This window comes from Spodoptera frugiperda, chromosome 30 (assembly GCF_023101765.2).
Source record: "Spodoptera frugiperda isolate SF20-4 chromosome 30, AGI-APGP_CSIRO_Sfru_2.0, whole genome shotgun sequence".
Classification (NCBI taxonomy): domain Eukaryota; kingdom Metazoa; phylum Arthropoda; class Insecta; order Lepidoptera; family Noctuidae; genus Spodoptera; species Spodoptera frugiperda.
In genome coordinates this window covers 10077136-10091579 of record NC_064241.1, presented here as the reverse complement: position 1 = coordinate 10091579, position 14444 = coordinate 10077136, and the positions used below count along the sequence as shown (strand labels likewise).

At 33.6% G+C, this 14444-nt stretch overlaps 1 protein-coding gene across 2 annotated transcripts in view; it reads left to right on the top strand.

Moving 5' to 3' along the window:
* LOC118269582 (protein artichoke) overlaps window positions 1–14444 on the top strand; it is a 120398-nt gene that overhangs the window by 52945 nt on the left and 53009 nt on the right. The window contains exon 2 of one of the 2 annotated variants that reach the window (XM_035584752.2): window positions 4752–4780. The gene's annotated coding sequence lies outside the window, so the exon portion shown is untranslated. Of the gene's footprint in view, window positions 1–4751; window positions 4801–14444 lie in introns of both variants that reach the window. The other variant, XM_035584753.2, reaches the window with a different exon arrangement.

The window sequence follows — 14444 nt, the reverse complement described above, 5'->3', positions numbered from 1 at the left end:
TATACATAATCAGGCATATCCGTATAATAAAATATTCAACACGTAGGGCACGCAACGTCCGAAATGAATTTTCGAGTTTTCCGCCCCGACGCTAAGCTAAATGAGACCACCGCCCTACTCAAATAACCCACGTCCTATCCTTTTAACTCTGCGTATTTGAATGGACTAATCGTGTCGAATATAGGCTTTGTATGCGAAACACGATAATCTTAGAGGCTTAGGGTGAAATGCAAATTTTGGTAAAAGGTGAAATAGTGGAGCATAACTTGGGCAAATATTTAATCACGATAGGTGGGTCCGGGAGATAATTAATGTATCGTTGTGATGGGTGTATGTGCACGTGGATACGGTTGGATGGGTTCCCCTCGTGTTATTATTACTGCTACGGGCCCTATCTGTGCTGTTTTGTTTTAATTGCGGTTATCATTGAGTGTACCTGTTTATCTGAGAAAAGTAAATTGGAATTCGAGGCTTTTTTTTCTGCTACTACTAGTAGAGATTAGAAGGGAACCCAATAGACAACTTACTGCCGTACTCAGAACCATTTAATGATTACTTAAACACTACTAAAACATTTGCTAAGGACTAGGTTCAGTTAAGTAAGTAGCCACTAAAGACTCTGAGTACGGCGATTAGTTTACCTCAAGTAATTTAACTCCAAGAGAAAGTTTTTAGTAAATTTCAACATCATAATGTCCGCAATAGGCGTTCAATACGTTTGTGACTCAAAGACCTGATAATTGCACGCATCTACATATACAATGGGACTGTGTTTGTTTGATGTACTTTCCTATCACCAGGGGTGACGGACAAAAGACAAAAGAATAAATTCTTATGGTACATAGATTGGTGGAGCTATCGTCTTTCATGATAGCTATATTAAAAGCGTGCTAAATAAAATTGTAACTGGTAGAAAATGCAATCTTTCTGATAACAACGCAACGTCACGCCTTTTTATCTCCGAAGGGGTAAGTAGAGGTGCACATTACAGCACGTAACTCTGCTATACAATGTACTTTTGACAATTTGTGTTATAAGTCCCATGTAATAGTGGGTGAGCTGATTGACATATACTGGGCGCAATTCCAGTCTCCGTGTTACCACTGAGAAATTTTCGAATAACCGCAAAACACCTTTCTGACCTCTTAAATATATCGTACGATCAATTTCATCAACAAGAACGCACCTATTCGTTGTACAAACTCAAATACTAATTAAAATCAACGACATCTCAAGAATGAAGCTAGACAATATAAATTTAGTCAATCGTCACAGCAGGCTATTATAATTATGTTAAGTCATAATTGAAAACTGGCTCGATCAATTGAAACTTTCAATTACTTTGTTTCAATTAAAGTCGGGCTACAGTTTGTATTGTTCGACAATAAGTTTGTCCTTTAAATATTTTGACAGCTTCAACTAAGACAAAGGCGATTGTTCAAGGTCATGATAATAATATAGAGCACAAACAAGAAATTCATGATTATTTGTTCATTTTGATTGTTTTATGTACCCAGTATCTATTACAACTGGTACTGGTAATGTATATGATACATATATGACATACACATTACCTCAATGGCAATCACTTTTTGGTAATGTATTTAATCAAGGACAAAGTATATAATTATTTTAATAATAACTATAGTGAGATATACTAATCTAACTAAAAATCACGATTTACTTACGTAAATTAACGGTGAAAAGCTCTACTAGTTTTGAGTCACAGATACTACTCAGCCTGCACGACGTCACCGCGTCTGTGCAGGCTACTCATGATGAAGAGTCCCTCTGTGACTCGAAATTAGTAGAGCTTTACTCCATTAATTATATTATTATACGTGAGTAAACCGTGATTTTTAGTTGATACTATATATTAAGTTATCTACATTACTAACTTGTCATTTAACGAAGTCTGAATAAGACTGAACAAACAAACAAACTCATTTTTTATCAAACAGCAACACAAATCTGTAATACCACATTCTCAACCTCATATTTAACTCAACTTTTTTAAAGTACAATAGAAACACAAACAGCCAGCCCTACACTAGTTGTGGTACAAAAGCGAAGATGCCTTTGACACTAGTAAACGATCCATTCGACACTACGCTACGGCCATCTCATTTGATTGTGATCGTGAATAATTCTCCGTGCGTTATGTTTTATTGATGTTCCACTTACAACTGCAGTGCGATGTAGATTTGCATTTGTTTTCTTTGTCGAGAAATCAAAGATGGGTGTGTTTTGTAAGGAGTTTTTATGTTAGGTTTGGTTTAGGTTTAGATTAGGTTAGGTTATATTGTAATGGGTGGGTTTTAGTCAGGAAGAGTCTGAGTCCCTTTCGTCGTCCCCAGGCGAAATGGCTCCATGTTTCCCACCTTCTGGTCAAAAAAACAAAAACAGGTTATATTGTAATATTTGCTTGGAAGTTCAAAAGTGTCTTCCTGGTCGATTAGAAATAAATAATTTTGACTTTGATGTACTTGATTGCCAAAGACTAACGATTTGGGTCTTGACTGAGCGTATCTTCAGATAGCTTCTGGTACCTAGTCTACAAATACAATTAAGTTGCTTACTTAAAAAAATAAGAAAGTCAGAAAACACACACACACACACAAACAATTCGCGTCTATTTTCACAAAATTAACCTTCAATAAACATAGTTAGAGTTTGTTTTTAATTACAGGCACGTTTGTGCGAATAAGTCACGCGTGTCGCTGGTACATACCGGCGGCTGTGGTTTGTGAGGAAGCAAACTGTTTCCCCTAACTTTCCACTAACATGCTTAGACAAGTTCGATGCTTGATTGAGTCGAGTTCGTGGGCGAAGGGAGTTCATCCGTTCCGAATATTTGCGTCGATGTAATTAAGTGGCTCTTCTATAGTTTTGTTTTATGATGCATTGCGTCATATTTTTCTATTAAGATTGAGTTGTAGGCAAAACTTTGGGAAACTATGCCATGAAAGTTTTCTTGGTTTTAAGAGAAGTACAGAATCTTTTTGATATTTGTAACAGACGGGCAATATAATTTGAAGTTTTTAAAAGTGTCTAATTAAGGATTACCTATTGTATTGGAGACTCGGTTGCTAACAAGAAGGAAAAAAGGATTAACTAAACTAATCTATACTAATATTATAAAGCTGAAGAGTTTGTTTGCTTGTTTGTTTTTTTGTTTGTTTGTTTGAACGCGCTAATCTCCAGAACTACTGGTCCGATTTGAATAATTCTTTTTGTGTTGAATAGTGCATTTATCGGGGAAGGCTATAGGCTATAAAACATCACGCTATGACCAATAGGAGCCAAGCAGAGCGGGTGAAGCCGCGCGGAAGTAGCTAGTTTAATAATAAAAGAGACAAGGTACGAAATCGTGTACATTAGAACCTTTAGAGTTTCTAGAGTAACCTAGAGTCTCTCGGCTTTATTATAATCCCTTCATGTTCAGTACTAACCCTCATTAGTTAGATGTATAGGCACAATAATGATTGGTGATTGAGTGAACGCACCGCGGAAGTTGTTTCGCGGTTTTACACATATTCCCGCTCCGCAATTAACTGGCAACCACACGATTTAAACTTAGAATTGGAACGTTCTGGAATTCATTTTGTTTATAATTGCCAGTGTTAGATATTTTAGCGGTTGAAAATTTTAAATGTCGAATCATTGTGTGTAATTTTTTTCATTCATTTTATCTCACAATTGTGTAGTTTCCTCAGTCAAAAATAAGTTACTTCGACATTTCAATACAATAAAATATTCAAAAATAATTGTACTTTTTTCATAGATTTGATGATCTACTTAATTTTCAACAACCAACTAGATTGTTATGGGCTGTTGAAGATGATATCAGGATCAGTACAAAATATCAGATTTTATTCAATATAATTACTAATTAAAATAATAACACTCACATTAACGGTTAAAATTATTATAACATAGTAAACAGAATTGCATACAGTTTACATCGCAATTAAATAAACTAAACTAACTTCACAACAAAAACATAACTAATATTTCATTAAAACCCCCGACAGGTACAAATTGAAGTGGTCCATAATATTTAAAATGCACATTCAACATTAAACTAAACTAAAAAACTTTACGGGGCTTACGGCTTATAAAATACACACGTGAGTTTTATACAAATCCGTTAAGCTTTTAAAACGTTTCAAACAACTAAATCTCACTTTTGATATTTAGTGGACGCTTTGCTAAAACAACACTGGTAGTTGAGTTGTAGCTACATTTTGGACAGGTCATGCATGTATAGGGTGGTATATGCCACTCTATGCATGTTTGAGTTGATACCCAATTTTTTTTTTATTATAACTTTGTTGGCTGATTCTCCAATGTTGCTAGGTAGTGAAACCTATTAAATTAATACTTGATTTGCACTGCTATTTGGTAGAGATATATTATGGTATCTGTTATCTGAATTTTAATCTTACCCTACCAGATAAGATTTATACGTATTTATGTTACGAAATTTGGTTTATATTGCCAAGTTATAGAGGCTCCCTGATAAAGAAACAACTCTATGTTCGCATTAAAACCAGTTAGGCTAATCTGCATTATTTTAATAAAAAATAAACAAGTTTAATCCCATAATTCCCATTTACTGTATCAAAATACATTTTTCAAATGAAAACTCATTTATATTACATAGGTAGTATCTATAATCTAGGTACTAAGAAAACACGTAATATTTTATGCAAAGCGAGTAAATTATTTATGAATTCATTTTGTTGCAGATAAACCACACGGACACGCTGAATAAGAGGTCAGTTGGAACTAAGTCAGGTAACAAAGAAGTTTTTAATACGCGACGCTTTTTAATCTATGCAACCGTTTTTACGCGCGAAAAATGAAGAAAATATTACGATTGTCTTTTGTTTTTGTGTACCTTTGTCTATTGTATTGTTATTTATTAGTTGCTCTAAATCATAGCAGGAGTCCAAATAAGATTTAATTAAGTTTATTTATTACGTTTACTTGTAACAAAGTATTAGCGAAGCGAATGCTTTACAAAACGTCTAGAGGAGATAAAAATACTTGCATATTATTATTATTAAAGCAAAAGACATTTTTGGTTATGAAACTGAATGAACACACATTAATACCTATATTGCAACGTCACGCCTTTTATCCTCGAAGGCGTAGGCGGAGGTGCACATTACGGAATGTAATGACATTGTACAATGTACATCCACTTTTCACCATTTGTGTCATAAGTCCCATGTAATAGGGGGTGAGTTTATTACCATATACCACAATTCTAGACTCCGTGCTACTACTGAGAAATTACTATTGTAAAAATAATGAAACATTTAGTAAAACAAGAATGTAGTTGTCTAAATGGCTGTGTAGGAATGTACAGGGGCTGCTTAACACTCAAAAAAGCCTAAAACTCATACACCATAATTTTATTTTCCCATTCCAACGTAACTGTTTAGCGAGGAACTCGACTAGTCTCAAGCCATGCTAGAGGCTCATATCGAACGATGCGGCGATTGTCGCGAAATGTTGCCCTTTAGATAGGATAAGTACTTTCTACATTAATTTGTCTCCGGTTAATTACTATATTCATTACAAAATACGTAAGCTATATACTAACATATGTATGTATTAATCGTTATTTAGAATATATAGGTTCCTAATTATTCGGGTTTGCGTTCTAAAATCAGTCGGAATTTATTCTAATGAAGCTACAGTTTGAATTAGTTTATGTTCGTGCAGCATAATTATTGTGCAATCGGTATTATGTGTATGTATTCATATTCGTTCTATCCCACTAATCAGAATTTCTGATTATGTTTATTATATTTTGTTAATTTATGAATTTAATTAATGTTTTTATATGATATCGCAGATTGTTGTTGTTTATTATCGAGATAACGTTAAATGTTTAATTGTAATATTTGGTTACACACCTCAGTCAAAAGTAAATTATTTCGACTTTTTAATGCAATAAAATATTTAAAAATAATCACGCTTTCATACATGCATTTGATGATCTACTTAATATTCGCTTTTTCTGGATAATTTTCTAAAAATAAGTCTGCTATTTGACGTTAAAATCTGATGACGTCAACAAATTTTATACAAAATTCATACGAAATATCGTTCTTTACGTTTCGAAAATTGTATACATAGAAAGATAGTTTTGTAATTACAAAATAATGTATGTATAATGTAAGCATATAATTGTCTCACTGCGCAGTGCGATCTGCTGGGAATACGCATTTTCTCACACGGAGATGTAGTGAGCGTTGAACACTACTCTTACTCATATCATTAGGTACTTACATCCATACTATCTAATATCACCTATACATGCGAATGTGTGTTTGTTTAATTGTTTATGTTCACGTCGCAATGGAGTATTTTAATGTATGATTTTTGATCTTGGAGATAGTTAGGAGACTTACTATGCATTTTTTTATTATATACGCTTGATGGGTGGAGCCGCTATTGGAGACTTAGTCTAAGCATAACTTACAAAGACAGTTATTTGCTTTAAACATCAGCATTTGAAAATGGTATTTCCTCAAGTTGTTGTAAAGTTATCCACATAACTGTTAACGACATCCGCTAATAAAGGGGAAAGTGCGTTGTTGACACATGAAGCGTTGCGTTGCCTCGCGTCGCATAATGCTCGTATGCTTTCACGCATCGGTCGGAAATGTGATTGTCGTTTGGGTGACTATTAATCGGAAGTGTGGCCTGTAATAGACAGGAAAGATGTACGATTATGGTATTTGCTAGTTGCTTTTACTTGAAAAGGTGTGTAGCACTGTAGTTCTTCATATACTGATACTTGTTTTCGCTCGAAAATGTGTGTAGATCGGCTAGCTATACCTATGTAGCAAAATAGTGAAAATTTTAGCATAAGTATAATTCTTTGACTGGACGGTTGATGCGGTAACTGGGCAACCGGCTGCCGGGTTCGATTCCAGTACGGGGCAATTCTTTGTGTAGTCTACAAATTGTTGTATCGGGTGTTAAATACTCTATGCTTTAATAAAATACACGTGCATTCACAAATAATGTGTAAACATCTGTGTTTTACAAAAGTAAAAACGAGGTAACGAAATCATTACCTCGTTTTTTAAAATTAGCTGTAAATAAATCACTAATTAATGATTGTGAAATCATGTTTGCTAACACAATGCGGGTTGAATGAAAGATATCAGTTTCAATTACGTACCTTATTATTGTACTTTCGCTCATTTAACTCTGGAAATCAAATACCCCTGTTATACTTCACACGATAAAATTATATGGTCACAGTCAAGTAGGATTTTTTTGTACCTATTTTTTTTTGTAATATAGTATAGTGTGTAACTATTGTCACATTTAATTGTCCAATCAACCAGTATTGCACTGTCTCTGAACTAATTCAATCTTTATTTACTTGCATATAAAGTTATTTGTAATGAAAACGTAAATTGTTTAATTGCGTTTATAATACATATGGAGTTTCCGATGGGATTTCACGTGTATGGGAACATTCTTTTCTGCAAATCTTAGGGAGTATATAGTCTACAAACAAAGCAAGCACAAGTATAAAATCGTTCTGAAAAATATAATAGCTAACCATAAAAAAAAAACATAATCCCAAAGCGCAAAACAACCAATTTCATATCACATTCTACGACAGACTAATTAAAAAAGCTTGCGAAAAGTGTCTCAATAAAAAAAAAAAACGTATAATTTAAAACAAAACAAATGTTATTGACCTTTGTCTTTTATATATCTTTCTCATTCCACCAGTTACAGGTGACGCAGTAATATAAAGCGTTACGTTGACATTGTTGAATATTTATTACTTTCATCAAAGTGTTAAATAAATAACAAGTTTTAATGAATTTTTGATTGATTATGTTTCGTCGAAACTTGTGACTGTTCTCTTTGTGTTATGGCTAGCTTTTGTTGTGTAAGGTGGTTAAATTAGGAGTGTTGTGAATGTATTGTTTTCTGTGCGTAGTAGAACATATTTGTCTCAATTGATATAATTCTAGTGGACGTGATAAGAGGTGGCTATAGAACGGCATAGATCTGGGGTACCATACCTTTTCTGGTTAAGGCCCAATATTTTAATTTTGTTTAAGTTAGGGACCACTATAAATTAGGTACCTACTATTATTTATTTCATGTGGTCTGATTTTCTACTTCACTCATAAAAATTGTGACTTTCAGATTATTGAAATCAGCTGCTCCTTTCAGTGGTCTCCTTTGATATAAGTTTAATTCGAGCTGTAACCATGATAGGTATTTATTAGAAAGATATATAGTCTTGTGCATTTTTGTTTTCATTTCAGTGGCGTAGTGCCATAACAGGTAAATGTATAGAAAAACACTTGACACTCAATCGATGATTATATTAGTGAGACCGAAGTTACGCTCGACCTATTTCATGTAAGATATGAAACTTCATGTTAAAAAAAACAAGTTCATTGAACCTAAATCTATTACCAATCAACAAAGACAACTGGCCAACTAGAAACTTTCTTAGTAACAAAAGTTCTTAGTAATAATAAATCTTGGAATAAATTTCCCGAGGATTTTCATACTGCGTTGACTCCATTAGCATTTTATTATTAGAAATTGCATTGAACGGGATCGCATTTTGCTATTTTATTAATACTTCATTCAAATTCTTTAATATCGAAGTGAAAGCTGCATAAAACGCTTGTAATAACTGTCGCTGATTGGCCAGATTGAGTGAATTATTGCTTTAATAATAATATAGTTATTTCATGAAAACCAATACAATTATGTTGGTGGTGGTGTGACGTTTAATGTTTTATTATCTCATTCGGTTTGCGTTTGCAAATTCAATAGAGGCGTTATAAAATTTACTTTGTTTCATAAAGTCCATAAATTAAATGTTATTTACAAAATGTGCTACATTTGCATTTTAAAGTGAGATTTTTGGATAGTCTAAATTTTTACGAGATGTAGGTAATGACTAAAGAATTGTAGAAGATTATTAAACTCATCAGCAGCCTCTTGTGTGGTTAGGAATTTAAGAGTTGTTGGGGAATTGGGATTGGGAAGGGGGAAGTGATTGGGCCTCCTGTAATTTCACTCACACGACAAAACACAACGCAAGCGTTATTTCACGTTGGTTTTCTGCGAAGCCTCAAGGTGGTATTACTACAGTCAAGCCGGTCCATTTGTGCCAAAGCATGGCTTTCCTACACTTAAATTCTAAATAGTACTGGAAGATGGACAAGAATAAAGAATACCGCTAGCAATCATCGAGTCTAGTTCAGACAACACTAATAATTTCCACACATTACAATAACCGAACCCGAGCATTCCAACTATTTGGATATCCAGGTTAATATGCGTATTAAGCCAGTCCATACATTTATGGAAGCAACGTGATAATAGTGGCGAGTGAATTCCGAATGATCCATACAGCCGGCGGTAACACAATACTTAGCTCAATGGAGCGTGCACGCATACAATATCATCTGTGGACAAAGCGGCCTCTCGGATTGTGTTCCAGGGCTGTCCCGATAATAGTTATGACGTATTTCATATTTTGTTGTTCTGTATTATATAATAGACTATATATATAATATGTATATACATTCTTGAGCTGTATGTTTTGTGTTGTATATTGCTATTTTGGTATTAAATTCAGATGAGTCTAATTATTTATTTAGTTGAAAATATTTTTATCATATCATTAGAACTTAAATCGGGATATTTACCATGTTTATTAGTTTTTACGAGTTTCCGATATTTTGGCACTATTACAAGCGTCATGATCATGGTAAGTATCCCGTTTTAAGTTCTAATGATATTACCAGTGACTATGTCAGTTTAAAAAGAAAATATTTTTATATTATGATTTTTGCTAATTCGTAATTATCTTAATTGTTCCATCGTAGGCGTGGTCTTGTTTACGATTACGGGAATGTAGGTGGTATAAAATATGTATAAAAAGCTTTCTAAGTTGCAAAAAAATATTATGAACTTAAATAGAATATATAAGTAATTAGTTTGAAATTGAATAACACTCAGATTTATTTTTACCAGTAGGCAAATAGTGTGGGGCCTACCTATCATCTTCACTTTCCCGCCTAAATATCAACCATGCTTATTCAATATTGTTCTAAAATCAATTTCAAACAAGCAAAGGTCATGAGCTATACAGCCTTGCGTAAAACTTTTTTTTTATTTTAGCAGTATAAAGGTAAGGTTACATAGTTCAGCCTATTGTAGTAACAAGATTTCGACATAGCAGTATTGGAATTGGGCTAGCTTAAGGCTCTCGTGAAATATCTGAATATTCAACATGTACCTTAGTCGTTTACGTTGCAGATCGGATAGCAGAAGTCGTCTTCCATAATTGGTACAGCACTACGTTAAACCGCTACAAGTTAGAGCTATCTCCTTGTTCCAAGTAGACTATACAGTTTAATCCATTTATTAACTAACTGGTTTGTAAACTTCACATGAAACCATTTCTTAGTGGTTAAAGTAAGACTTAGTGCATTTTCCTTAAGTAAATGCATTCAAGTAATACATTTTGCTTTTGAACGACGATACGAATAGCTAACGGCTTCAAAATAAGAATAAGTCCCTTTAACTGTTCAAAACCGTGAGTTAACAAGACATTGATGAAAATGTGTCTCGGTTTTAATTTACCTTTAATAAGTGAATTTTCAATAATAACAATAAAATATCGTATAATGTATCTAGTAGTAGAACAAACTTGCTATTTGCACTATACACACATACATATATCTTCTACCTACACATCATAAATGATCTTATATTCAGAGTTTCCATCGGACAATCAACTGCTTCAACAGTAGTGGTCTGTGTATTTGGAAATATTTGAATATTCCAGCAGTTTGATACAAGCTGCTGAATAATGAATACGCTGGAAATATCAAAAATTGATGTAAAGGAGCTTAGTACTAGGAAATACGACCATTTAGTATTGAACGGTGTACTTTTTGTCACTTACTTACTCCCTATTATATGGCACTTACAATACAAATGGTAAATAGTGGATGTACATTGTGTACCTTCTTCTACCCCTTAGGATAAAAGGCGTGACGTTGCTATTATTATGGTTGAGTACTAAACCGACGTATAATTCTAGATAGTAAATTAGGCAACAGTAATGTTACAGTTCCAGAATAACTCGAGATTCTCGTTGCGTACCTAAGTGATAAGAAACTAAATAACATGAAGGTTTCCTTATGATTTCACAAATTTTGCGATTTCCTTTTCACATGAAACTTTACTAAACCTCTCGACTAAAAACTATGAATATAATAAGTCACAAAACAAGAAACAATCTTGTCTAAAACCCACATCAACACTATATCACAAAATTTGATACAAAACACTTATACCTCTTTATAATCTAGAATACAGTCAAATATTCGGTTCTGAGGCAACCCTTTAAGCACTGCAAGTGGTTACCCACCGAATACACCCACAATTGATTTACCCCCTTTATCTCAAGAGTATGGCGACCCGATTTCAACTATAGTTGTAATTGGTGTCTGTGAATACAATAATCGGGTGAAGTAGCTATTTGTGGAACTTATATTATTAGGTAGGTGTAGTTGAGGAGACCCTGGTTTGCTATTACCTACCTAAAGGTGTTGAGTTAATGGTTAGATTGGCACAATGAATGATGAAAACCATCATAGGTTTAGGTAAGCTGTATTGGATGGAAAATACTGATTCTAGTTAGCTATTATTACCGGGGCTTTGGCTCGAAAAGCAGGAGTAGGAACAGGGTAGTTTTTAGTCAGTAAGAATCTGATACTCGCTCTCACCTCATCTAAGGCGGAAAAAGGCACTGGGATTTACCCCTTTAAAAAAAAAGTTAGCTATGATTAATGTATACATATTAAGGTAAAACATTAACTGAGTAATTTAATGTTGATTTTGAACTTAATGAGCTATCGAAGTTTTTTGAAGGATTATTTTAAGTACAACGTAATTCAGTCTGTCTTCTTTATTACATTTTAAACGTTTTAAGTTATGGTGGCAAGTAAAGACACACACAAGCTGAATCAATTATAAACTTTTACGTGTACCGCAATTGTAATAAATTAAAAGTGCAAACAGACGCAGTAATGAACGACTACAGTTACTGGTCTCGATGGAGTTGTAGAAAGTTCTAGAACTAAGCAGAGTTAGACTTACAATCATAGAACCTAGTAACCAAGTTATTGTTTCTAGCTCAGTGCCGATAGTTGAACCATTACGGCGCATATTGACCCACTTCTATTTTGGTTTGATTTGGAGTTCCAGGAAAAACAGCAGTGTATGTTTTGTGGTTGGAAACAAAGGAACGTACACATTGGTATTTTCAATGTGAAGCTTATTTAAAGCACACATAATATGTATATGACGCTTGTTTCCCCTTTGCGAGAAAATAACACAAACAGGAAAAAATATAGCTACTTACTGTGAAGGTAGGTATCTACCTAGATATGTATGTAGGTCGATTAAAGAAGTTTCATATGCTTCGATAACGTTTTTATACCTATGGTACGTACTCATATACAGAAGGATGCAACAAAATTGTTGTTTCTAGACATATTGTTGTAAATTAAATAAACAAAAGTACGTAATCGTTGGGCCCACCATATTTTCATATAACTAGTAATCACAATAAAATGTCCCATTTTCAAACATAGCGTTGAAATACGGGTCAAATTCCGAATCTCTGTCATACCGCACCATTATTCAAATACATTTCGCATCGTGCAGAATATAAGTACAAGCAAAAAGTAAAACTAAGAACTTTATAATAGAATTGAAAACCAAACTGACTGGAAGTGATGTAAACAGGCATTTCGACAATTAGATAGCATCTTCCCGAATAATGGAAGTTTAATTAAAGTTGGTACTTGAAGATAAGACTCGGTTAATTGTCATAACTAAATTTTATCGAAATTGGGGCCAGTCTTAAGACAAATAAGGGCTATCTGGGTAATAATTTTCTATTGTTTGAGCTAAAGGATGGAGTAAACGATCAAAGAAAATATGGAAATGGAAAATTGGAGTGAAGGATGAGACGACAGGACGGTTGATAGAACAAAAACCGAGTAGGAGTGGAGAGTACTCGTGCCTAGTACTTTGACTTTAGGAGTAAGTACGTAAATTAAAGAAGAATGTGTCTATGTTTTTGTAGCGTGAATGTGTTATCGACTACTAACGACTCTGGTGCGGTTTCACCCGCTGCTCGGCCCCGTGAAAAACAGCCAATAATTATTTATTTCGGACAGTAATTCGGAGATTAGCATGTTCAGACAAACAACAAGCTATTCGGCTTTATATAATACAAATAATATAAGATTTCGGTCTATTACAAACGTATGACTATTTTGCTCCGTAACGAGAATTTTTTAAAGGTTATTATAGAGGTAGAGACTCTGTACGTCTTGAAAATTAAATTCACCCAAAATGAAAACAAAAGAGTAGACTATAATAATTATGAAACGAAATGGTTTTCAAATTAATAATTATACTTATATCAGGTTTAAAGGTAGGTTATTTAAAAGATAAAATTGATCGTTCATTTGTTTTTATTAGGCTATTATTAGTACAGAATGAATATAACATAGCTAACGTTCTAATTTAAATTATAGAGAATGTAATCAATGGATTCAAAAATTCAGATATCCAGACCTTTGTTAGCTTAGTTGGAGTTTCTAGTCCTAAAATAATATTAAAGAGATCAGTGGTGTATTACACAGTAGGTAGGTATAAAATAAGTATTGATGCTTATGAAACTTCTTTAATTGACCTAAATACATACTTAAACCTTACGCCTGTTTCCCATGGCCGCGACTATGGAACGCCATGGGTTGCTACGATACTTACATCTCTCTTTCGCTTCATCAAAAGTTATCAGTTTTTTATGAATGCTCGTTTTCATGCTTTCTTTAATCGAGTTTCATTTCAATCAAATTATTAGATAAAAATGAGGTTTTAATAGTCGGCAGTTTGCCTACATCCTTCAGAGGTGTTTAAAATCAGGTTCGTTATTTGAGTTTTCAAATAATGCTTGCTGTACGATTTATTTATTTATTTATTAAGGGACAAAAAAAAACTTCGATCAGTAAACATATTGCTACCTACTACCAGTACATCAGTATGTGAAGGAATTATTTACATCCTCAACAGCCAGTTCAATTTTAATAGTTTTTCAAAGCCGTTCTACTAAGTCTGGTAAGTTGTTCAAATTCACAGTTGGAATGTAGCCATTGATCATCATTCATCAGTCAGATTATTTGATAAGGTAGCTGACGCTATTTGAAATCAGTTTCCGAGAGTCTTAAGAATCTCTCTCAATGTTTTTAACTTAACTCTAAATAGAATAAAAACTTATTTCCAAGTAATTTAGAAGGGACTATTACTTTAAATTAATATGTTTGAAGCTTAAAAGAGTC